Genomic DNA, 27,902 nt, shown 5'->3' with positions numbered 1-27,902 from the left:
TGCGTTACGTGACTATCCTTCACAGGCCACCTCCTTATTAGTAGGTTGTAAAGTAAACCTTTGAACTGAGCAGTAGGACCCTCGAGATTCTGTTCGATAACTAAAGCCAGGCTTTGGGAATACAGAGATTCAGCTGTCTTTAGTATCGGATGATGACCTTCCTAAAGTTTCAAAGGTTGTCTGAGCCAAGTCCCAAACGTAAGCGCTTTCTTAATAGAGTCTCTTTGTGAATCAAAGAATGTTTCCTTTTTTACTTCTTACCAAATTGTTGGGATTGACACTGTACAGGGTAAGCATAGGACCCGCACTGTATCCTTAGCACCTCAGGTCAAAACGCATGCGCAGAATGGCTGGGAAGACACGGGCAGGCAGATCCCCAGGGCTTTCTGGTTGGCTAGCCAGCCAAGATGGTTAGTTCCAGGTCTGTGAGAGATCTTGTCTTAAAACGATTGGCTAAGATCTGTGGAATGATACCTGAGGTTGTATACTAGTGTGGATGTGTACTACCTCTGTTTCTGTTTCTGTCTCCCCCACCCTCTCTGTCACACACACACACACACAAAATTAAAAACAAACAAATAAAAATCAAGTGAGACCCTAGAGGAAAGCAAGCCCCAGGCATGTATTGCAGTTTTCAGCAAGCATCTGCGCATTAGCAGTAACACACAGATTGGTTCCCGCTGTTAAACAGATAACTTGCTTTGATTGTGAGAGCATGCACTTCTGTTAATGGAGGTGAGCAAAAGACCTAATGAATGAGTAGTTCATGCTATCACGGGTACTTAGGATAAAGCTCAAATGTGGAGGCTTTTCCTAAAGGCTTGAAAGGGTTCTATTAAGCAGATACGAACATATTGGTATGGCGATGTAGTAATGAAGCTAAAGTTCCATAACTGTTCAACCTGTTACTAACGAGTAACAGGGGTGTACAGCATTTCTGCAATGTGTTGCTATAGCTGATTTGATGCATTCAACCAATCACTTTCCGTCTCCGGCCTTCACCTGTTTCTAGCTGGTCACAAATGCTTCTTTCACCTGACACTGCAGGCTATCAACTTCATTTGGGATAATGCTTCCTATGGCAGCTGCTACAGGACATCATCTCCTAGTCCCCTCTTCATTCAACTGCTTCAATGTAGCATGTATTTATAAGTTACTCCCTTAAGACTCTGCTGCACCCCAGTCTCTTATCAGGTCGGCCTTGCCATTCTCCTGGCATGGCTGTCTGCTCCCTCACTTCTAAGCAGTATGTCCTGAAACCTCCATCCGGCAATTCAGTTTCCTGTCTGGCACTAAGTGTACCTTCCTTTTCTCACCCGTGACATTTCTAGCCACAGTCCTCCCTAATTCTTTCTGCTCCTGTGACACTTTGTAGGTAATCACAACAGAAAGAGTTAGATGTAATTACTGGCTATTTTTATAAAATGAAGTGTGGCTTGTCCCTGCTCTATTCTAGGTATATTCCAACTGCATAATTGACGGTGATCTTCAGTGAAAGCGCCCTTCCATTGTGGGAGGCTGGATACAACTAACATTAGCATTCACTCTTACCCACCTTTTTATGACAGGTCAGCTGTCATAGCAGGCATTTGACAATGCCAGTGAATTAGGCTAAAGTCTTTTGAGAGCTGTGGTGACTTCCTTAATCGTGCTAAGAGACAGTGACTCCATCCGGAGTGCAGCTATAACTGAGAGTCACTGCTGTAGTGCCGTCTCTCTCTATTTTCATTGTGGAAAGCAAACATTCCTTGACCTCATCCTCAAATTTTGTAGCTACATCCTCTTTGGAGCTTTAATTAATTATTGCTCTATTTCATGAAACTCCCCAGTATCAAAACTTAATCAGGTACCCAGTTATAAAGTGAATTTTGTTAACTAGTCTTTAGTTGCTTAAAATATGCATTTAAAAATGTTAATTTAAAAATGTTAATCTCGGGGTTGGGGATTTAGCTCAGTGGTAGAGCGCTTGCCTAGGAAGCGCAAGGCCCTGGGTTCGATCCCCAGCTCCGAAAAAAAGAACAACAACAACAAAAAAATGTTAATCTCTTCCAGTGCTCAGCAGGCAGAGACAGGCGAATCTCTGAGTTTGAGGCCAACATAGCTTTACATAGCAAATGTTAAGCCAGGCAGGGCATTGGACATTATGTGAAAGACAGATTGAAAGTCTGAGGTAAAACTGAACTAGACCCTGTCTCAAATGACAACTAAAATGCATGGGTTCATCTGTCACTTTTGCTAATTGCAGGTCTTTGTGATACCATGAAAGCTTTCTGTGAAATTCTCCCTGTTTGGGAGAATTGTGGGAAAGGCTTTCATTTTAATTCTATTTGAACATGTGAAATGGCTCACAGTCAAGATAACCTCTATGCGTGTATAGGCATATATGCATATGGGGGGCCTTTATTTAGCCTTGTTCCCCTAAAATAGTAGAAAGAACTCACACTGGGGAGGTTTCCTGAAAACTGCATGTGGGAAGACCTATTATTGCACGATCTTTTTAGCACACAGGACAGGGCAGAGTGAGGTGAAGTGCATGTGTGAACACCGTTGGTCCTTTACCCAATTCACAGGTCTGTAGCACACTGCCACCAGAAATCTTGAATGGATATACAAAACTCTTCAGTTGGCCCATATGTAAGAATATATGCTGAGTATAAAACCTGGAAATGTGAAACACAAGAAAGTTGTCAGTGGTGACAGATAATTCCCAAGTCCTGTAAAAATTTCTCACATAGAGAAATATGTCAGGAATGTTTATGAAGTGTTTGAAACAAAGTAATTAATTTGTGTAGAATGTTCCAGAAAATAGACAACCTAAAGAAAAGTAGATCTCTTGACTACCACTTTCTAATTTCACTTTTGGAAATAAACATTAAGGTATTATAATTATCTGTTTTGTTAGGCAATAGTAGATGAGTAGTAGGTTCTGTCATTTTAAATCAAATCAGATAATACATTTTTGTTTTGAACTATGCTGGACCCATGGGGGATGTATACACTGTATCTTTTGACATTTTTAAAGTAGATTATATGTCTTTTTAAAATTTTTATGTGTATTTTCTTTAGAAAAGATTCTGTACTTTTAAAAGAGAGAGAGAGTTCACTGTTTCAATTTATAGGCTAGCATATGTTATTTCTTTTAGTTACTGACATAATGTCTGAAAATATACAATTACAAGCATAATCATATCAAAATATCACACACTGCCAAAACTTTAAATTTTATGTCATGATTATCGTGTGCTTACAACCAATGATAAATTTCCCTCATATATCACTTTTCTTGCTTATAGCAACGATTTGTTATAACTTTTATTTTGATCATAATTTGTACTTTACCAGTCACATCAGACGATGTATAAAGGTGTGAGTTGGGTCTCTGCTCCTCCCTGTTCCAGAGGCAGCTGCATCTTCTTGTGCAGTGCCAAGCTCATTCCACAGATAAGATGGTGGAGGGTGGTGTGAACGGATTTGGCAGTATTGGGCATCTGGTTACCAGAGCTGTCTTCTGCTCTGCATCTGGCAAAGTGGAGATTGTTGCCATCAACGACCTCTTCATTGACCTCAACTACATGGTCTACATGTTCCTGTATGACTTTACCCATGGCAAGTTTAACAACACAGTCAAGGTTGAGAATGGGATGGCCCCTTTGGAAAACTGTGGTGTGATGGCTGTGGGGAAGCCTAGAACATCATCCTTGCATCCACTGGTGCTGCCAAGGCTGTGGGCAAGGTTATCCTAGAGCTGAACGGGAAGCTCACTAGCATGGCCTTTTGTGTTCCTATCCCCAGTGTATCCATTCTGGATCTGACATGCTGCCTGGAGAAACCTGCCAAGTATGATGACATCAAGAAGGTGGTGAAACAGGCATCCAAGGGCCCACTAACGGGCATCCTGGGCTACACTGAGGACCAGGTTGTCTCCTGTGACTTCAACAGCAACTCCCACTCTTCCACCTTTGATGCTGGGGCTGGCATTGCTCTCAATGGCAGCTTTGTAAAGCTCATTTCCTGGCATGACAATGAATACAGCAGCAGGGTGGTGAACCTCATGGCCTACATGGCCTCCAAGGAGTAAGAGGCCCTGGGCAACCCACCCCACCCCAGCAAGGACACTGATAGCGAGAGAGAGGCCTCGGTTGCTGGGGAGTCCCTGCCCTCAACACTGAACATCTCCTTCACAATTTCCATCCCAGATCCCCATAATAACAGAAGGGGTATAGAGAGCCCTACTCTCTTGAATACCATCAATAAAGTTCGCTGAACGCCCCCCCCCCAAAAAAAAGATGTGAGTTGCCTCTAACAAGATCATCAGCTGTAACAAAAGCCTCAGCTATACACAGAGGAGTTATGGGGGAGACAGCCCAGAGAGGAGCTGGTAAGACAAACTCAGTGCAGACTTAGGACAACTAAGACAGAATACAAACACGACTGCTCAGTTTTTGAACTTTGCAGGAGGAAAATTTTCCACAGTTGCGGACACACATATTACTAATATTTAAGACAGAACTTTACCAGATGACTTGGCAGTGAATTGGGTGTAACAATCTGTTAAAAATTGACTTTAACAAAGCGAGAAGAATCAAACTGTAGCAAGTAACCAAGCTGGCATTCCAGTCACCATGGACAACTTATACTTTGATGTATCCTTACTACAGAACAGCGTTACCCTGACACCCAAGTGATGACCTGGCGGAGATAACAGCACTATAAAGGCAAGCCTCGTGGTCCAAGGAAATAGCAATATAGCAATGATGGGGGAGGGGCTTCTGAGCCCCAGAATTACAGGGAGATTCTGGGGTTCTCTGGTAGTTTTTGTCTGAGGTTTTCTTTTTCTTTCGTGAGCTATTTGGGAATTAGAGATTTCTTACTATGTTCCAAATCATATTGTGTCTAGTCTGGAAAATGAACTGATATAGGTCAAGATTTTTAAATTACTCATAGAAAACTAACGAATAAATGAAACAGAAGGCAGATTGTTTACATACATTTTTCCTTCAATGGCATTTCCCTTGTATGAATAGTCAAGTCAAGCACATGCATGACTACAATGTATTTATTTTTCCATCACAACGGTGCACTCTTTCCTGCAGGCAGAGGGTTTGTGTCACACTTTAGATTTGATGTTCAAGGCTACATTTCTGTCTCCTGCTTCAAGCCATTTGTAACATCTTTGGTTTGGAATTAGATGAAACTGCAAATACTTTTCTGAGAGCATTTACCTCCTAAAAGCCAATTCTATTGTAAAGTAAGATTTGTTTTGTTCTGTTTTTGATACGTTCAGGTTTTTTTCTTTTTTGTTTTTAAAACAAAGATGCTAATTGGCATTAATGATTCCTGAATGTAGTAAAAATGATTTTTGGATTGTGGAAAATATTTAGAGGTTTTTAAAAATGAGGTGACGGGTGGTAGGATTATCATTTCTGAGTGAACAAGGTGTAGGACACAGCACTATCTCAAAAATGGAAGACCCATACCAGAGGCCAAGAGGCAGCCTGATAAGAAGAACCTGGCAGGGGCTGGGGATTTAGCTCAGTGGTTAGGCGCTTGCCTAGGAGGCATAAGGCCCTGGGTTGGTCCCCAGCTCAAAAAAAAAAAAAAAAAAAAAAAAAAAAAAAAAAAAAAAAAAAAGAAGAAGAACCTGGCATCTTCTGATGTTTTCTTCAGTGCCATGCCCTTGTGCATTGCAACGGGATTAAAAATAGCCGTGGTACAGACAAAAGAAAAAGAGATGGCCTGTAATTGATGTAACAAGTTGAGAATTTCATAAGTGTTCATGTGGTACTGAAATTGTAGGCAGGATTTGGCATTTGCCCAGTCTGCAGGTAGGCTGGAGGATCATGATGGATATGGTTTGTTCGCTGAGAAGGAAACAACCATATTAAAATATGGCCACACTTGGTCCTTCTTTGCTTCCATGTCTCAGACTTGATTTCACAATGTTTCCTCCATGACTTCCCATCACAGGATCAGTAACCGCCTATCTTACACTCAAAACTTGTCTAGTTTTATTTCGACTTGTCCCAGCTATGGTTTTCTGAAAAGAGGGAACTTTATTTTAGGAAATGTGTTCAGGAGACTGGGCTGTAAGCAGACAAGCCTGTAGAGCATTTTCTTACTGGGCGCAGCCCACTGTGGGTGGTGCCATCCCTAGGCTGGTGGTCCTGGGTTCTTTAAGAAAGCAGGCTGAGCAAGCCATAAAGAGCAAGTCAGTAAGCAGCAACCCCTCCATGACCTGTACATCTCCTGCCTACAGGTTCCTGACCTATTTGAGTTCCTGTCTCCACTTCCTTTGATGACAAACAGTGATATCCTCTCCTCCCCAGATTGCTTTAGTCACAGTGTTTCATCACAGCATTAAAAACCCTAACTAGGACACATTAATGCTCAAATCCCCTGATCTTCAATGGAAAGTAAGTGAGAATTCACATCCCTCTCTTTCATTCTTGTGTCTGGAACACAGATGCACCTGTGCCTATGATGGTCGGGGTTGAAGAAGTCCGTGAAGATGCCCCATCCCCACACCATGACACATCCTGGCTGTTCCTCTGCAAATGATTCCTGCCCTGTGGAATAGATCCATTTAGACTTGTTCTCCACTCTACTTATTTTGAGCACCTTGTGTTGGCAACTTCTAAAGATGATAAATTCCCTATTCATATTTAGGCAAATTTATTTAAAAAAAATAGCCATTCTTCATACTTGAGTGTACGGCACCTGGTCACTTTTATGTAATAAGTTGAGAATTCCGTAAGTGTAAATGACACAGGTAGAAGGATAGGCATGATTTTAGGTAGAATCGGTAAGCAGAATGGATATTTTTCCTTTAAAAGTAATAACGGAGGGGTTGGGGATTTGGCTCAGTGGTAGAGTGCTTGCCTAGGAAGCGCAAGGCCCTGGGTTAGGTCCCCAGAACCGAAAAAAAAAAATTAAAAAAAAAAAAAAAGTAATAACGGTATCAAGCAACACACAAACTGAGATCACACTTTTTCTAAGATTTCATACTGTCATGTGTCATACACTATGTTCACACAGAAATCTTATTTACCACTCAAGTCATTCACCTATGCAAAACCTCAAGTCTTTCCACCTTCTAAAGTCACTTTTCCTGTCTATAGCTCAGTGAGAAGGGACCAGTGTTCGCCATCTAACTTTCCCGGGAACTTTCCATCTTTTTTGGATTTCAGTATATTTTATGGCCCTATGATATTATTTTCTTGATGAGTTTAAGGAAAATTATGTTTATGTCAATTGTCCTGCATTTTCTTTTCGTTAGAAATAAAATCCTTGCTAGCTCTCTGTATCTTAGGTCAAATTGGAATTATGTTCATTTTAAAAGTGTAACTGATTTGAAGCATTGACTGGCTAAGAAACTGGTACCTCCAAGAGGGGTTCCAAATATGAGACAGGAAAGGAATGTCACCATAACTGCTGTCCTCAACACTAATTGAATCCTGTTTTAGCAAACAGATTTGGTAGGGGAGAAGATCTAATGGAAATTCAGAATTAAATCACTGAGCATATTGTAAGATACATGGTATTCGTTTCCATTGTGTTTTAATGGGGATCATCAGATGGTTGGACAGAATAATATACTTTTGTCTGTGCCTGGTCCATTCCAATCTTATATCAGATTTACTGATCTTTGGGCCTCTGTTTACACAGAACTGAAGGAGAGAACCATTTGAGAGCCTCTCTTCTTCCTTAGCTAGCTAAAGCTGGTGCACTCCGGCTATCTCATCAAAGGAAGAAATCGCTATTTCTTTTATTTTTTTCTCCAAATTCCTTTAATTGTTTCAAGTTCTGCTTCTGCAAATAGCTAAGGACTAATTTAAAAAACCAAATGGTGATTCATTCATTTCCTCAGCCAGAGCTGCTTTCAGCCTGAGGCTCAGGATGGCAGCAGCGTGAGGTTAATTCAGGAATCACAAGCTGCTTGAGGACTGTGAGCCTCACTGCACATCTCTCTGGACGGAGCTCCCACTGGCTATACACCCAGAAGAGCAGGTGAAAGCGAGGGCTTACATTTGATAGTTAAGAGTTTTGAGTGAAGTTTGAGATGGTTTAGGCCGTGTGGATCAGGAGGCAATAGTCTCCATTTTGAGAAAGACCCAATGTAAAAAGTTGTCTATATCCACTGGTTAGCATGGTCAGCATCCACCCTTGAGAAAAAGGCAAATTACCAAACATCTGCAGTGTCCTACTAGTTTTCCAGCAATAGCAGCAGAGTATGGTAATTAAGGTGATTAAGTCGATGGACTCTAAGTTTAAATTCCAGCTTTACCACCCGCTGGCTGTGTAACCTTGAAAAGTTATTCTTTCTCTGAATCTGTTTCCTCTAATGTTATGTAAGGATTAGTAGTTACAGCTGACGTTTACTGAGTGTACAGCATATATACAGAGTTATTTGTTGATTCGCTTTTGACTTAGCAAATTAGATGTTAGAAGAAAGTAGACTCATACATGCAAATAGATAGGGAAAAGGAATAAAAGAATGAACACGATATAGAATAATACATAGAGTCACAGAAGGTGATGAGAAAGGATGACAGAGACTTGTTGCTTGACATTCTAAAATTACTTTATAGATATAACATTTTTACTCATTATGAAAACTCTGTGGAGAAGTCACTCCCCTTACCACACTCATTTTAGAGACCAGGGAACAAAGGCCTAGGGTCACATACAGTTAGTAAACGGTAGAAGTAAGGAGTAAGAATGAAGTCTGCCTTTAGTGTCTGCATAGTGAACAAGTTCTATTCTGAGGGCTTCGTATGCTTTAATCCATTTAAATGCTACTTCTAATCCCCTATAAAATGGGAACTATAATTATCTTCCTTCTACAAGTTAGGTAGCTTGCCTGCCATTACGCAGCTACCCAGTGCTAGTTGGCAGAGTCCCTGCCGACTCTAGATGCAGATCACCATTGTGTTGTTTCTTGCTTCATGCAGTGGAAGTGAAGAGGGAAATGATGTGTAAAGCGCTCACTGATGCAGAAACACATCCAGGTATTATTGGTAGTAGCATTACTGTATCCTTCGATTGCTTGTGAGCTGGATTAGCAATTGCAGTTTGATGAAAATAACAGTAATATAGCCCTGTTACCATGCCTGAACCATGACACCCATGCTTTCATGGGTCCCAAGATATCGGTCTTTGCCACTGCTGAGTCTTCTTCCTTTCTTGTTTCCTTCTTTAACTTATTCTCACATTTAGCTGTAATATAGGAGATGAGCACACACACACACACACACACACACACACACACACACACACATACACCACAGAAAGAGAGAGACAGAGAGACAGAGAGAGAGAGGGGAACAGAGACAGAGACAGAGACACAGAGACAGAGACAGATAGAGATAGAGGGAGAAAAGGCCAGAGATCCTTTGCTGATTTTTCTTTGACTGGGTTTTAAACTTCAGTCGAGGTCCATCTGTTCTAGCTGAGGGTGTGTAGGACAGACAAACATCACAATCCTGAAAGACACTGAAGCATTTATAATAAATATTAGGAGATCATTTTATATCTCATATTTATTTATTTATTTATTTTTATTTTTTCAGGATTTATTTATTTCATGTATATGAGTACATTGTAGCTTGTTCTCAGACACACCAAAAGGGGGCATTAGATTCCATTACAGATGGTTGTGAGCCACCATGTGGTTGCTGGGAATTGAACTCAGGACCTCTGGAAGAGCAGTCAGTGCTCTTAACCACTGAACCATCTCTCCAGCCCATATCTCATATATTTTAATAACTCTTGCTTTATGCCAAGTACTTTAAAAAATACAGGAATTAGTTTACATAGTCCTCACAAGAGTCACGTGAGATAGCAATATTCCTCTGCCCATGTTATAGATGTGAAAACTGAGGTCCAAGACCAGTTTATTAATCAGTGGTAGAGTTGTGACTGAGCCCAGCGTAGCTCTAGAATCCACGATCATAGTGTTCCTCCCATGTTGGTATTAACCTTAACATTCAGCCCAAATTTCTAGTTGCTCTATACCATACTGATAAAGGAAACAAAAAAATTAAATATATGATTTTAATGTACAAGATAGGCTTCATTTCTCTTCTTTGTATTTTTTTCAGACTGGCTCTCAGTGTGTACTCTAGACCGGCCTTGGGTTCCCTATTCTCTGAGGAGTGCTGGAATTACAGCTGAAGTAAATGTTGCTTCATTCATTCATTCATTCATTCATTCATTCATTGGCTTTCTTCTTCCACACCTCTCTCTCCATCTTCCTTCCTTTTATTGCCCCTCACTTTCCTGCTTCTCATTTTTCTCTCAAGTAGGGTCTTAAACTCAATATATGCACAGCCAAGTTTCCTCTCAGTGTCTTGACCCTCCTGACTTCATCTCTAAATACTGGGATTACAAGGCTTCAGCAAAATGCATCATTTTAGATTATCTTTAAAGGAAGTTACTTTTGGAGCCCCATCAGATTAATACTTTCCAGGCCTGGAGAAATGATGGCTCAGCAATTAAAAGTACTGACTGCTCTTCCAGAGGTCCTGAGTTCAATTCTCAGCAACCATGTGGTGGCTCACAACCATCCCTAATGGGATCCGATGCCCTTTTTTGGTGTGTCTGAAGACAGCAACAGTGTACTCATATACATAGAATAATTGAATAAACCTTTAAAAAAGAGAATACTTTCTACTGGTCTCCATTAAACTTCACTGTGATATTTCACTGAGAGGATTTCAATCTGTTATTAAAATGAAGGTTTTTGAGAATACAAACATTCTGGACCTATTCTTCTGGTGGGAATATATGTAGAAAGACGTGCTTCTTGCAGCCAAGCCCCATCAAATGGGAGGAGGTAGTAGGATTGTCTCCCCCTGGGCCTCTTATGATGCTTAAGAGGCAGACATGGTTTATATAAATCACCAAACATTGAGGACTCTTAAACCTCATTTGAGATACTAGAGATGATTTTTCTTATTTCTTCACAAACGATTATTATATACTATTGTATGTTTATAAATAAAGCATATTACAATGTATAGTTCTTACATATCCTTCTATCTCAGCACAGGTATGCAGTTTATTAAGTTTTCGGAAGGGACATGGACAAATTTAATGTACCTCACTAAATAGCAGAAGACAACAGTCACAGTCCGCGAATCCCATCTGCTGCTGATGGAAGAAATATGGTCTACACGGCACTGTCCTTGGCCTCCTGTAAGAGCTTTCTGAGGGTTTCATGTAACCAAGCATTTTGCTTATTTACTCACTGTGGTACTGGATTATTAGACCATGTTGCTATATAATTAATACACTTTTTAAACTTATGGATCCCTTCTAATGTGAGCTGTACACTTTAGATTTTGAATGGCGGTGAACCAGTCAGTCTAGCTGGTCCTAATATTGCATCACAATCCAAATCTTCACAATCGGGAGCCATCAAGCTTGTCCCCCTCTCACCATCTGACTTCAATTACCTCAACATCACAAGCTTCTTCCCAGTCCTCTTGATCTGGAGCTTATTGACCTGCACATCCGCAAGTGTGTTGTTGTCAGTCTTCATGGCTGGCTCAGCGGCCGTGTGGACTTGATGATGCCCTAGAGGTCCAGCTTGTTTCTCTTGGGAGTGGTCTTGTGAGAATAGTTGGGCTGCCTAGTAGAACGAGGGTCTAGCAGACACCTCACTCGTATCTATGAATAACCGAATGAGTAAATTAATGGATTTAGTGTCACCATGGGGGTTCTCAATGAGTTTTAAAGCCTGAACAAGTAAAATAAAGCTTTTGAAGTAGTTTCAGTGTTGTCCTGGGCATGCAATGAGCACGACTGTGAAGATAAGGAAGTGATGTCAGTAACAAGAGCAGGGACACAGGAGGGGTCAGCAAGGCAAGATGTGATCTGCATGCTTATGTTACACGTATTAACAAAGCATCCAAGTAAAGAGAAGGGAGAGGAGGGAGGGGAGGGGAAGGAGGGGGAGAACTGGGTGAGGGGAAGAGGAGGAGGGGAGAGGATGGTGAGGGGAAGAAGAGGAAGGCACAGGTGAGAGGGAGACAGAAGTAAACATGAGGAAAGGGAAATGAAATTCTGTGTACTCTCATCCTCTCATGATCAACCATAAGCCTCCCAGATAGAGACAGATGGGAAGAGAGAGAGAGAAAGAGAGAGAGAGAGAGAGAGAGAGAGAGAGAGAGAGAGAGAGAGAGAGAGAGAGAGAGAGAGAATGAATATGAATGGAGATCTATAATTCTGCACACAATTGTGGTAATGGTCAAAACCTTCCCCATGTTTCCTGGGCATTTCCTTACTATTTCTGTCATCTCAGGGAAATCAGGAGCTAACCTGCTCAAAATCAGTCATGCACACTGAAGAACAGTCCTTTTCTCACAAAAAACAAAAACTTCCCAAGTTCAGTCAGTGAAAAGCCTGCAGAGAAACCTGCAGTGGCTAGAGGCTGTCTTTCACCTCCTTCATCTTCCCCAGGGAAAACTTGTATTCAACTCTGACCCAAATCAGAATGAGTTCTTCTGAAATAGGTGTTAAGTTGAAACCTTAATGCCTATTAAGGTAGTACAGAAAATTAAAAAACAAGTATGACCGATAAAACCTTTTTAATTTTATTAACATTACTTGTTAATTTTACTGTCATTATGGGTGTGTGTGTAAAAGTTCAGAGCTTTTCTAGACCCACCCCCTTGCTCTGGAGACCTGGTATATTTATTAATAAGCTTTTTGTACTGTAGCTGGGCAGGGATCACAGTATTCTAATCCAACTATGCTGCGTCATGGCGTCTCCCTCACCACGTCCCTGATACAGTCCTATCCTTTGCCCCACCAGAGACCCTCTCACTGGGATTTGAGGTCCCGCCTCTTTTCCTGCCCAGCTATTGGCTGGTCAGATCTTTGTTAACCAATCAGAAATGATGGAAAACAATTTATTTACACATCACTGAGGCAGGAGACGTTTGACAATGCCGAGCATCGGTTCCTACTATCGTTCCCTGCCCCCCACCATGTGAGAGAGCATCCTGCTCACTCTCAGAAGAGCTGTTATCTTGCCATACTCACTAATACCTGGACCACACTTTAGACACTGGTTTAAACCTCTCAGGTTAACTAGCATCTTTTTACTTAGTTTAGGTTTTTAGCTCATGTTTATGTATTCTCCATAGTAGATTTCTGGAATCTGCTGACTGAAATGAGTTATCCAAACTTCCTTGCTGAAGTAGAGGTCTGTCAACATCTTGAGCTTTCTGTGAAGAAGTGCTCTGAAGAACTCTCATCATGACCCCATCGTCATGGTCATCATCATCATTCCTGGCACCATCATCATCCCTATCAGCACTATCACCATCATCGTCATCCCCATCATCAGCATTATCATCATTGTCGTCATCCCTATCATTATCATCATCCTTATCATTACCATCATCATCATCTGACTTTAATCATGTTATCCTCATAACACATACTAACTACAGAATAGTTCTCTCATAGACACACACGGAAATGAAGTTAAACAAGATCACTTCTCTGAGTAGAAGGGTGTGATCTAGAAGTACACAATCATTTTTCTTTTTCAAGTTAAATTCATGCATTCATTTTAAAAAGACAGGCTAGATTTTGGCAAATAATGATGTTTCATCAATTTACATAACAGGATATATTTGAAATGTTTTCAACATTTATGTTAACAAAAAAGTCTAAAAGCCAAAGTGGGAAAATTCAACAGGTGAGTAAAATCCAATTTCTGTAATTGGGTGTTTTGCAAATATGTTAGAGTGTAGACATCACACAACAGCAGTTTATTCGTGCGGGGGATTGTTGACTCACTTAAGTTCATGAAATATTCAGTGGTTTGGAAGCCATGGTGCTAAAGAGTATGGGAATATAAAGGAGCGTAAAGCATTTTACACATGTCCGAAGAGTTCTTCAAACTGTGGAAAAGACAGAAACAATTAAACATATCTTCTGAGAATGCATTTTCTTTTTGAGATTTGAGGAGAAGCTGCATGGCTACTTGAGTACTTTATTTATTGCTCATTTAAGCTGTAGGACGGAGCCCATCCTCTGCTGAGCACACGCCTTCTCGCCTCCGCTTTGCTATGTGTCTCTGCTGAAGTTAATTTTATTAACAGGTTTCTTCCTTTCATTTAGTACTGTTAGAAATACATTCACTTAGTAGGGAAAAAAGTGTTATATGAGTGGCATCATATATATATACATAAATACATATATATGTACACATATATACATATATACATATATACATATATATGTATACATATATATGTATACATATGTATATATATATGATGTTAATTTATAAACAAAAAAGATAATGCCATAGTTAGACAAATGCTTTATTATTTTCTTTTGTGGTGAGAAAAGTAGGATCTGAAGTAGAATTTCTAAATCATATGTGAATTAAAAAATGAAAAGCTACCCAGCTGCAAATCTATGAAGCACAGTTGCACAGTGAAGTCTGTATTGGATGCCCACATGTCAAATCATATTTTAGTAAAATGCACAATGCCCAATTTGTATTCATAAGATGGTCATTTACAAATTACTGAGTCTGCCATCATTTTCACTCATTAACAACTAATTGTAAACAATGTGTCCTCTTGTAAGAGCACTTCCCGTTGTCAGAGTCAGAAAGCAGCTAAGGAGCAGGTAGGACAGAGGGAATGGGACGACTTACGCCATGTGAGGAAGAGAACTTAAGAGACAGGATTGAAATGCATGCTTAAATTAAGGCCAATGAACAATATAGAATTTGGGCTATAGATTTGGGGCTTTATGTAAGTAAGTCCAATCAATGGTTTTGGTTGGTTTAAGAATAAAACTGTTACTATTATGTTGAGCACTTATGTGTTGGGCACATGTGTGTATCATCTCATGTAATTGTTGAAGTCCTCATTTTTACAGAAAAAATATGCTGTGTAAGTGGCCTTTGACCTCATGGCAGGCACATGGTTTATTCTCTGTAAGAGCAGTGTTTTATATATTTTATCTTTGTCCATGTGTTATTCATTGATGTACATGTATGTGTACAGTGTTATGCATGTGGGTGGACATGGAGGCCAGAGGTCACCATCCATCTGGTGTTCTCCTCTCTCCGTCTCCCTCTGGATCTCTTCCTGAGACTGGAGGTCATCATTTCAGCCAGCAAGCCTCATGGTAGCACTTTACCTACTGAGCCATGTTTCTAGTCTAAGAAATATTGTTTTTAAAGAGTGATTTGGTATCTGTGTACAGAATGATTTGGAAGAAACTGAAGCAAGGAAATAATTCTGGCATAAAATGTGAAAACTGAAGAGACCATAACAAATTATGCGCAATCCCATCCGCTTATAGTGACATTTAAAGCAAAAAATCGTGATTACTAAAATAATGTGACCAATTGTTTGTATTGTTTTGGTCAGCTACTTCCATTTCCCCCATACCTACAGTGGAGTATAAAACCGACACTTTCATACACCATTGTCTTCCTTATGCAAACTGAATGTGGTCTTCATCTATGAGTCTGAAAACAGCATCGTTTGCTCACATGCACGTCACAGTATATTTTATTATTGAACAAAGATGACCTGAAATGTGAAGTGTTTCATTTGATACTAAGTAATCATCAACATTCTTTCGCTGATAACAGAGTGAATGGTATGGTTTTCCCAAGACCTTATTTTGGTGTTGATGGGCCAGATACTTCACCTCCTTGCCACAGTTCAGGTGGTCAAAACTGGGTTACCAAAGTATGGCTTGCTCTTGTCATAAAAGAGGTTCTCTCCCCACATGGGAGGAGACTAGCTCAGATGTGGACTGGCCATTCTTATTGTTTTTTTTTTTTTTCAGCTTTTTTAAAATCATGAAAAGACGATTGTTAAAGTGAACACCATGGACAGCAAAGAGTAGATCATGACTGAAGTCAAACCCCTGGATGGGGGAGTGTGTGTGTGTGTGTGTGTGTGTGTGAGAGAGAGAGAGAGAGAGAGAGAGATATTTATATATGTGTAGACTATGTGTGTACACAGATATATGTATTCTGTATCAACCCATTATTAAACTCTATCTTCTTCTATATTTTCTAGTTACACCAGGCAATAAATTGCTTTATGTGTATTAATTTTTCTGTGAGCATTACTAAAAGCATTAGAAGATTCTTCTCTACTGAAATCAAGAAAAGCCCTGAGACAGACTCCATAGAGCTTTATGATTTGGTACTCAGTTCTTCCTTCTTGACTAAACCATTAGTGGCAATTGCACACAGCATTGGAATGGAGCCTATTTACCCATTGCTTACATGTGAGGAGTATATCTGTCATCATTCTCACAGACCTACTTACAAATGAGCTCATTCCCTCAGGGGTATTATGATCTTCTGGGGTTTCCAAACCTTGGTGTTGTTTCTCTAAGGAAAATGATGTTGTTGAACCTGCTAAGAGTCTCAACTTCGTTAGAGTTCACTGATTTCTAGACTCATTGGTGTTGTGATTTTTAAGTCTTAAAATCCCTTACAAGAATAAATGTATTTGCTTTAAAAGTGAAAAGGAATAAAGGCAATGGCTGTTCTTCATAATGTGGAACTCCTCTCTATGTAGATGATTGGCTGGCCATCCATCGATGATGTAGCAGAAACATTTTGTTCAGGGTAGAGATATTTGCACTGGTGATGATGTGTGAAATGAAAGCTCCTAGCTACAAACAGCTAATGAATATTTGAAATGAGCTAGTGTAACTTGTAACTGAGAAACTTAATTTTTAATATTTAACTTTGTGTAACATAGTAATGAATGAATAGAAATTTAAATTAGCTCTTTGTGGTTATTGTAACTAGGACGAGAGCTATTATTTCAGACAACACAGCAGTATATTAATCTCAGAATATCATGAGTTTAAATAGAATAATTAGCAAGATAGGAAAAACACACAATAGCCTATAAATGCCCCTTTGTTATTATTGAGATAAGGACTAAGAACAATGATAAGGTCTCGTTGTTATTGAGATAAGTAGCCCAAGGTGGCTTTGAACTCAGTGTCCTCCAGAGTACTGGGATTGCGGGTTGCAGTCACCATGCCTGGCTATCAGCAATATTGTAATGTGACCTCAAAGGCAGCTTTTATGCATCTCTTGCATTTTGATGCTAAACTTCTTAGTACAGATTAGAAGATAGATTTTCCTGTTAGATTCCATCTTCATTAGCATCATACGAGATATTTAGCCACTTTTGTATTCATTTTGTTTCTCTATTTAATATCATTCTCCTCTTGGTTATAAAGATCCAACTGAGGGGGAGGGAAAGAAGGCTCAGCAGTCAAGAGCACTCAACCCAGTTTTGGTTCCTAGCACCCACATAGTGGTTTACGACTATCCGTAACTCCAGTCCAGGGGATCTGATGCTCTGTTCTGACCTCCTCGAGCAGCAGGTGTACAGGTGCACATACACCATGCAGGCAAAACACTCATGCACATAAAATAAACCAACCTGAAATTTAAAAAAATCCATCTGAAAATCTCCCTAGTTTGGATGTCTGTAGTTAGATATAGTTAGATATCTTATAATAGATATAACCTCTTTGTATTTTTGCTAACATTTAAAGATACCTCACTGATTGCACATGCTGTGATGAGTTTTATACTAGACTGAGAGCTTTCTGAGGGTGGGCATGTATTTTGCATATGCTATTCTTTTTTTTTTTTCTTTTTTTTCGGAGCTGGGGACCGAACCCAGGGCCTTGCGCTTCCTAGGCAAGTGCTCTACCACTGAGCTAAATCCCCAACGCATATGCTATTCTTAACAGTTCCTGATATGTGCTTAGTGAATGAATAGCACATTTCAAATATATCAAGTAATGATTGTATTTGACTTCCTACATTTGAGTAGAAGAGAATCTCACCAATCTTGTGGAGGCCTTTTATAAGAGAAAAATGGAAACTCTTGAATTTCAATGGCTTTCCTAGAATGATTGACATAGAGATGATTTTCTCAATATATATACTAGGTAAATAAAAATACAGCTTATAAACAAACTTTTTTCCCTCTTTTTGGCATTGAGATGATCGTAATTCCCCTTGATGAGTACAGTAAAGACCAATAAGCTGGGCTCTTCTTGTTTCTCTCTGCCAGCCCTTCCCCTTGTGGGAAACACAGGGCTCTTTTCTATCTCCCTTTCAGTTTAGTGTTATATGACGCTAATCGGGGAGATAGTGCGGTAATTACGAATGCAGTACCATCAGGACAGGCTGATAGGAAGCTCTGCATCTCCTTTCATCAGATCGGGGATGTGGTTTCTTGAATTTCATGGTGTCTGGCAGAATAAAGGACATGGATGAAAGCAGTTGGATCAGGCACCATCTAGATAAGACTAATTCGATCCTTGCAGGCAGAAGGAGACATCTGAATCGGCAGCTGGTCGCACTGTAGAAGATGACTCCCCTAGCCCGGGTCTCTTTTACGCTGCTAACAACACAATACCACATTCTGGGGGAGTTAGAAATAAAGCAGGTTTATTTTTTACTTGCAGTTCTGGCCCAAGGTAAAGACGGGTCATATCTAGTGATTGGCTTCTTGCAGGCAAAGGGACAGAGGTACAGACCATCACCCGGTGAAAGACAGACAGTACGAGACCTAGACAAAGTGGCGGACTCACTCTTGAAATAATCCATTTATCAACTCGTGCATCAACCCATTAATCAAACGAGCAGATCAGTCCATTCTCGAGGGCAACTGTACTCACCTTGTTCAGGCTCCACCTGCTGTTGGCCTATAATAGGAATTAAATTGCATCACTAATTTCCGAGGAGACAGACCATAGCACAGCGTCTGTCTATGGAAGCCACACCTTCAGGGGATGTTTGGGTTGCAGGCCACTCTAAACCCACTCTAAACTTTGCTCAAACCTTGTATGATTATTTTCTATATGTTTTAATGCAAACAAGCGGCATCTCTTCCTTGGTTGCAAAGCTTGTCACAAATTGATCTTTAGCGTTATGTGACAGGCTTATGTCGATGACTTCTTTGTGAATTAGATGCTGATCTTTCACACCCCTGAGCAGTGGGGGTTTATTACAGCTTTTCCTTTGCCACAAATCTTCATTGGGAGATAAGTTCAGTATTTCCAGTATTCTTATTAGTTATTTCTGTATCCCAGTTGTGTCAAATATTTTGTCCTGTGGGAGAGCATAAGCCAGTCAGTCATGAATTCTTTTCTAATGAAGAATTAATTAACTTTATTTTAAATATCTAGCCGATACTACATTTACTGGTTGGTTAGGGCATAGAAATGCAGTTTGAACTTTAAGGTTTTCTATAGCCATTACATACTGTGCATCTGAGCCTGGTAGACGTCCTGCCAAATTTAATATGATAATATAATATGAGGTATAGACAGGGATGCTTTGGGGATGGAAGTAGTTAATTATGATCATAACTGAGCAGCAAATTAAAGCAGGACTGCCCTTGGGAAAGTGGGATAGTATCAGACATTTTATCTTTGATCAACTTGACAGCACACTTGCTTCTCTTACTTTATTATTATTTTAACATTTTAAATGTTAATGATCAGAGAGTGTGTTATGTTAAATGCAGCTATTTTATCTTATTTGTTAGATGCCACAGTTACAAAGACGATATATAATGTATACATTACCCTTAAGGCTTTAACATTTTTACTATTTTTTTTTTTTTTTGGAGCTGAGGACCGAACCCAGGGCCTTGCGCTTGCTAGGCAAGCGCTCTACCACTGAGCTAAATCCCCAACCCCACATTTTTACTATTTTAATATTTATTTATTCATAATTTATTTATATGGATTGTTTTTGTATGTGCACCACTTGCATGCCTGGTGTTTTGGCGACCAGAAGACAGCACTGGATTCTCTGCAACTAAAGTTAATGGATGTTTGTGAGCTGCTGTGTCGGTGCTGGGAATGGAACTGAGGACCTCTGAAAGCGCAGCCTGTGCCAGCATGTTGGAAGCTAAGGTAGGAAGCACACAATTTCAAAGCTAGGTACATAAGAGACACTATCAAATAGATAGATAGATAGATAGATAGATAGATAGATAGATAGATAGATAGATAAGAAAGAAAGAAAACTACTCTTCTATGTTCCATGGCCAATCCCACATTCATGTATTCTGAAGTAAATCCCAGATATCACACAGTTTCTCCAGAGGTATTCCAGCATATAGCATTAAGAAATCTTTATTTTTAAAAGAATTAACATACCATTATTACCCTAAATTATTTCCTTAGTATCATCAGATACTCATTGGACAAATTTATAATTCTATTACATAAAGCCACACCCCTCATATTTATTATCCTCCAATTTAGTGTCTAAGTGAAGTTAAACAACTGCCTTCCCATTGTTGATCTCTTCAATCTTAACTAAAATATCAAAATTACAGATTCCTTCCTCTCCATCTCTTTATTTTTTCTTGCCACATATTTATTGGAAAAAAACCCTAAACAACTGAATTTATTGTCCTGTAGAATGTGCTCAAGTGTCCCACAGGTTATATTCCTTGCATATTTCTATGCTCAATTCCTTATAGATTAGTAGATATCTCTAAAAAGAATGCACCCAGCCCACCTTCCCACTCCACTGAAATTCCTGAAGGCAAAAGCCCCTTTTCCTTCTCCATGATGTCGTAAACACCTTTCAACAGAAAGACCCTCCTTTTTCTTTTCTTGGTTTTCTGATGTTCACTCCCTGTTAACTGTTTTTTTTTTTTTTTTTTTTTTTTTGTTCTTTTTTTTCGGAGCTGGGGACCGAACCTAGGGCCTTGCGCTTCCTAGGCAAGTGCTCTACCACTGAGCTAAATCCCCAACCCCTGTTAACTGGTTTCTTGCTCCACCTCTTTGACCTATGGTTGACTTTAGCTCTTGTTTACAGAGAGCTCTTGGGTTAAAAGTGTGTGCTAGGGCTGAGCCACACCACAACAAGAAACAGGTTTTCCAGTTCAAAATCTTGGGGTTCATAATGTGATAAAATATCCTGCAGTATTGGCTTTCCATCAAGAAATCCATAATAGAATTAGAGTTTAGGACCAAGCCCTGCTTTGGCATCCACAGTAGGTTGGGTGTGATCACCTTTCCCAAACACCAATTAGAGAGTTGCATAAGGTGAAAGGTTGGAGGAGTAAATAGGTTGGGAAAGGAAATAAAGTACTTGGTGACTCCAGGCTCATCTTTGGAGTTTAGGAATGGGCTTTAGGTTTATATAGTGGAAGAACTGGTGTAAGGGGCTAGGAGTATGCATGATAAGCAGTGTTGCTCAAGAGGCAATCCTGAAAGGGGACAAGCTGGTCTCTGGAGAGCAATATTTCTGTTCCAGCTTGCACCCTGGTCAATGTGAATAACCGCTCTAAATTGGCGGGTGGTTTATCCTAGGAAGCTGTGCTTAGGACTGGAGCTCTCCAGACACCTTTTAAACTCTGGAGGAAGAGATTATAAAATATTTCTGGAGGATGCCCCAGTGAAACTCTCTTTGTAGATTTCAGTTTTGAAGTGGAGTGAAAGAGGTTAGGTGCCATCAGCTTTTAGATAGATACTCCTTGATTATCAGGCCTACATGCAGAGGTAGGCTGGTGATGCACAGTAGGGAAACAGATGCAATGTGAAGGCAGAGGTGTTAGGCTTTCATACTGCTCTTCCTTCTCTTGTGGGCCTAAGTCAGTTGCCAACAGGTATTTCTGTTGCTGTTTTGAGCCAGGGTCTCTCTATGTAGTCATGGCTGTTCTGGAACTCACTGTGTAGAACAGGCTAGCCTCAAACTCATGGGGATTTGCCTGTGTCTGCCTCCTACTTTCTCTCATATCTTCTCCACCTCCCTACTTACTCAACTTTATGCCTTTTCCTCCCTGTAAAAAATAACAAAAACAATGGAGAAACACATAGACAAACACTCAACCCCGCCCGTCCCAGTTTCTGTTTGTTCACATGTGCACCAGTCCTGTTGTTTATTGAGGACATTATTTCCTTGGAGTCATCCATCCTCTCTGGCTCTTACAATCTTTCTCATTTCTCTTCATCATAGGTCCTGAAACCCAAGGTGAAGGTTTGATGAAAAGGCATCCCATTTAGACTGAATGCTCCAAAATGCAAGTGTAGGTTTGAAGTGTCTGTTATAATGTAAGCCTGCTTGACTATTTTTAGAAGGTCAGCAGATGTTGGTACTTAGTTGATACTGAATGCCTAGATCCTTTTTTAAATCGACAGTTTAAAAATTATTTCTGACATATTATTCACGTTTTTATCTCTGTATTCAAAGTTTTAAGATATTCAGTTAAAACAGTAAGTTATATGTAGCAACCTTTAATATTGTCTTTACATTTACAAATATGCTTACCGATTGTTGGGCAGGAATAAAAATAGAGGTGGCTTTATAAAGCTATGAATGAAAGATGGTTGCAATATTATTGTCCCAAGACTTTTTAAGCTGTGTGCATTTTACCCTGATAATTGTTAATTAACCTCATGTAATGCTAAATACACAAGTAATTAACAAACTTATTTACACTAAGATCCACTACAGTTTTTATTAGTTTTTGCTCATGATTCTCAGTAATGAAACTATATCAATCTTTACTTTCTTTTCTGGGAGCAAACTATGCACTTTTTTTTCCTGGTGCTGTAGTCTTTGGTCACCACTAATAATGTACTATTGTTTTTTAGAAAGACACTATGGTCTTATAAACAATAGTCAGGCTCTTTGAGCTGCTTTTCTAATGATGCTGATTAGCTTTGGTCATATTCCCCCCCTCAATTTCTAGTCAAAAACTATTTGTTGTCATTTGACAACTGGCAAAGATTGCCAGTCAGCTGTGACTATGACACTAACACACACGGGATTTAAACCATGACCTTGGCCTCATTATCATGTTGTCATAATCTACTGAGAAAAATAGCTACGGAAATCAATTCTCAAACCAAGAAGAAAAAAAAATCTGTCTCCAAGTGTAAATCAGGGTGCTTCTGTGCCCTTTGAGCAATTCTATTGGCAGGTGTTTTAGATATTAATAAATGCAGGATATACTTCTGCAAGTCAAAGCATATCATGTCAGTTTTCTACCTAAAACCTCCCACAGCATAATGATTGTAAGACAAGTGTGGATTCTTCACTAAGACACGTAAGCTAGAACATAATCTGACCATCACCTATTTCTATACTACCTTTTGCTGTAATCCCGTGCTCTTCATACTCCAATAATTCTCTAATATTTTAAGGCTGTTCATGCATTTGTTTAGCATACATTTACTGAGCTGCTCTAGGGTATCAGGCACTTTCATGGGCCCTGGAGGAAAGTGGAAAAAAGTGCATTCCTTGCTATTAAAAGAGTTCATGGTTCACTTGAGGATATACACAAGGATATGGTGAAGGCCTACTGTGACACATGCTATCTATGAGCAGGATATGCCCCCTGGTGAGAGAGCCTGGGGCAAATAGATGGAAGGAGAAAAAGGCTGTGAATATGACATACAACTGAAAAGTTAGGCCAAACCCAGAGAAAAGCATTTGAAAGTTGCAGACATCAGAGGGCAAGAAGATTATCACGGAACAGAGGATGTGTCTACCAGCAGTAGGGAAGGACAGAGATGCTGCTGGGACCCGAATAAAAGTTAGTTTCTTTGCATTCATTTCCTCTTTTTTCCAGATTGCTTTTTCATGTTCTCAAGTCTAATTCAAGCCAGTATTGATAAATCTTCACCTCAGAAAGCATCCACCTAGGAGTCATGTATTATTTTAGGTGCTTGGGATACATTAATAAAATTCCTAATGATAAACTGAAGTAAAAGTACTTCAATTTACAGTGAGAATACAATCATCAGAGGGAAGCAAATACACTGGAAAAGGGAAAGGAGGTTGGAGTGATGGGGGTGTGGATCTGAAAAGGCTAGCTGAGTAAACATCACAGTAAAAGGAAGGTCAAGCGCAGGGAGGTATGGAGTACTAACCAGGTGTTGAGGCGCACTTGCTCGCAGAGCAGTTATGAGTTCAATTGGCACTGAACACTGTAGGGAGCCATCTCAATATTTTGACCCATGTGGAGTTGTGTGGTGCTTGTTCATTATCTGCCCATGTGGTACTGCGGATGGAATCCAGGGCTGCCATTCTGGCTGTTTTAGTTACTTTTCTGTTGCTGTAATAAAACACCATGACCAAGGCAACTTATAAAGGAATTTATTTGGGCTTATGGTTCCAGAGCGGTAACAGTCAGTCAGTGAGAAAGTACAATGGGGAGCAGCAGGCATGGTGTAGGAGTGGCAAACTAAGATAGTTTTTATTGAAAGCAGAGAGGAGAGAGAGAGAGAGAGAGAGAGAGAGAGAGAGAGAGAGAGAGAGAGAGAACGAACACAGTGGCCATAGGGTGAGATAACAGTCTCAAAGTAGCCTCCAGTGATATACTCCCTCCAGCAAGGGGCCTCCCCAAACAGCACCACTAACTGGGGACCAAGCATTCAAATGTCTGAGCTTATGCCTCTTCAAAGTCTACTTCTGGTACCAATTTCTGTTTTACTTTGTGTCTTGGTTACTGTGATAAGAGTAACTGACCAAAAGTAACTTCCAAATGAATTTATTGATTTATAGGTTACAGTGTATCACCAGGGAAGCCAAGGCAGGAACCTCAGGAACCAGGAGGCAGGGACTGAAGCAGATATTATGGAGGAATGCTCCTTACTGGGTTGCTCCACTTGCTTTCTTATAAAACCCAGGATTACCTGCCCAGGAGTAGCATTTCCCATAATATACTGGGGCCTTCTGCATCAATCATAAATCAAGAAAACATGCCCTCACTTCTTACAGTCTAATTTGATGGAAGTAATTTCTTCCTTGAGATTCTCTTCCCAGGAGACCTGAGTTTGTCTCAAGTTGACAAAAACAAGAACATTAACAAGAACAAGTATCCTACTACCAAGCGACACACACAACCCAGGGTGCTTCTCATTATGTAGAGCTGCAAGACAGAATCGGCTATACCTGTTGGGACAAACTGTATAATAACAACCATCTATCTACAAGCAGTAGAGTAGAAATGATTGAGTCTTGTGAGGCAGATTTCATAGCAGAAGACTAAGGCCTCAGTACATTATAAGATTGTGATTATTTTACAGTTTTATACTTCAGGTATGTCTCCTAATACTTACCTAGTAGATTATAAATAGTTTTTATCATTATGTAGAATGAAAGTTCCCAGACTCACAGGGGTTATAAACCTACAGAAACCCAAATTCAGTAGTAAATGACAGTAACTTCTAAAATTAACCATTTTGAATCTACTACAATGTGTTCACCTACTGAGAGATATGTCCAAGCAAAACAGAATTCCATACATGACAAAGTAAGATGTGACTAATATTTCAGGTAAACACAAACTGGAACAAAACAGACATCTCTAAGATCCATATTTTGGGAAATCCAAGCCTTGTGAGGATATTTCATTATGAACATAGCAATCTTATTTTAAATTGGGTGACTATTTTAAAAGTAGATCACCTAGGTGACAGCCCATTTTAAAGCTCTATATGATATATGTGCATATATATAGTCTCTCTGTATGATCTAAAAAGTGACAGACTTTCACTTTGTAAAGGTACATGACTGGTACATGACTAATGACAGCTGATTTTGTGTACTTGCACTTCTAAGAATTTCCTTTAATAAAAACTCACTTGTAGCAAAAGACAAAAACAAAACAAAAAACAAACATAACAAAACGCCCAAACAACAGAAAATCCTAGTCAGCCCACGCATACTCCTGTAGGGATTGGCTGTGGTATATTCAGGTTCATGTCTACTGTGTCAAGTACTGGCACTGTCTTGTCTCCAGGGAGATAAAGAGAGGTGTGTGTGTGTGTGTGTGTGTGTGTGTGTGTGTGTGTGTGTGTGTGTGTGTGTGTGTGTTTGTGTGTGTGTGTGTGCCTGGGCATGGGCAGGGAAACACAGACCTTGGAGTACTGTGTGACTGGCAGAAATGATGTAGGGCCCAGAAGGTGATCGTCTGGGGCAAATGAACCCACATTTCCCCAATATGAATAACTGCTTTCAAGCCCACATTTTATGTATTTGAAATAACTAAGCTATTTTAACCTCAGAATCCTCAGACTCAGCAGTGTTTGCGTATTCTGGTTTCTGATCCAGTTGTGATGATGCTGGCTGGGGTTTGCAGGATGGTATTTTTAAAAATGGAAACAGAAATAAGGTGAAACATTATTATTTATAGTTCTATCGTCTCATTTAAAGGAAAATTTACCTTGTTTTGGTGGTAGGTGTTTCCTAGGTGAAAGCTGTATTATGTATGTATACCAACTGTCTGGTAACTGTTATGCATGACATGAGCGTGTGTATAATAAAATTTAACATTTGAATTTTAGGTAAGTGAGTCAATTTTCTTTAAAGTGTTTCCTTTCTTCAGTATTATCTTAGGATGTATGCCTGTCAACCTTGGCTAAACATTAGTTGTCTGGGGTACTTTCAAAATGTATCTATGACTAAGGTCTTAGTTCTAGGAACTGATTCATTTGCTCTAGGGTTAGGTTCAAGTATTTTAAAAAGTGACCCATATCATTTTCATGTGTTAGCTTTGAAAACCACGCACGATAGTCTTCAATTAAACTAAGTTTCTAGAGTCTGGTTCCAGCTCTCTTATTTACCATATTTATAAGTCTTCTGATCTTGGTCTTCAATTTCCTATTGATGAAGTTGGATTCGAGATTTATAAAAAATTCTTTAACTGTAAAACACTTAAATCGACTGGACTAATATGATCTCATCTTGTTTGCATAAAACAGTGAAAGCTAATTTGGATTATGAATCCGGGTGAAAACAGGTGAAATGGTGGTAGCAATGAACAGTAGTAATAATGATAATAGGAAACAAAACATAAGCAAACATTTCCACTTCTTTCCAGTTACAAAGCATGCGAGAAAAACAATATAGAAATTTCAGTTTAGAAATCACAAGGGACATGTAGTGCTGCTTTGTCTGTTCCCAGTTCTCTCAAATTGAGACTAGTCAGATGGTACCTGGGGAACAAAGGGAGGAGGGAGAGTGAGCTTACTACACATAAATATAATACAAACCCCGAAGGCTTTACTCACCAGCCTGTAATCTGGCCTAGTACTAGGCAGTGTGAGTGTGGAAGGCGTGGTAGGGGTGTGTACATACACACGCACGAACACTCTAACCTTGCTAACCGAAGCACCTGTCTAGTGCCAGGAAGAGGAAGGGGGGTGATCCGCATCGCCTCAGCAGGCTCGCCCCGCCCCCGGGGAGAGCTGTCTGGGCTGCGCCAGGCTGCTCCCGGTGCCGGCTCTGGAGGTGGCCGCCTCCCTCCTACTGGAGTCTGTTTTCTTCAGTTCTTTGACTGAGCCCGTCTCCAGGCTTCTAAATCAGGCTAATGCTCCAATCATCTCTCTTCTCTAGTGACCGGCAGAAGAGGGCCAAACTGCCCGATTCACCCGCAGCCCCGGGCAAACCGCCTCCAGCATCCTCTCTTCTGTACCTCACAGTGCAGTCGGTACCGACAACCCAGTTTCCCAGAACTTCCGCACTCCCGCCCAGGTCCCCACTCTTCAGTCACTCCTCGGGCTCTTCCCCGCTCCGATCCCCGGCCTTGACACCGCAGGGACACCCACCTGCTCCAGCCTTCCCTCGTCCAGGACCCCGCCCCAGACAGCTCGGGAGCGCCGGGTCCCTTAGGCTGCGGCTGGGAGTCTTCCCTTGGCTCCAGCTACCTGAGAACCTCCCGCCCCCACCGCCCACAGCCCCGTAGCCCGGGGCGCCCGCTCCCTGGCTGTCCTACTCCTCACAGCTCCCCGCCCCGCCCAGCCGTGAGCAGGGTCCGGGCGAGCGTCGGTCGAGCCCCGGCCTGTACAGTCGGCAGGCGACGCGGGCCCGGCGGGAAGAGCACGCGAGG

The 27,902-nt window shown here is 40.5% G+C and overlaps 1 pseudogene; it reads left to right on the top strand.

The window, feature by feature from the left end:
- The first annotated feature begins 3,354 nt into the window (after positions 1-3,354).
- LOC116884888 lies at positions 3,355-4,078 on the top strand (annotated as a pseudogene).
- Positions 4,079-27,902: the final 23,824 nt, after the last annotated feature.

This window comes from Rattus rattus, chromosome 1 (assembly GCF_011064425.1).
Source record: "Rattus rattus isolate New Zealand chromosome 1, Rrattus_CSIRO_v1, whole genome shotgun sequence".
Lineage (NCBI taxonomy): Eukaryota > Metazoa > Chordata > Mammalia > Rodentia > Muridae > Rattus > Rattus rattus.
The sequence above is the reverse complement of the archived record's forward strand: the minus strand, read 5'-3'. Positions and strand labels throughout refer to the sequence as shown.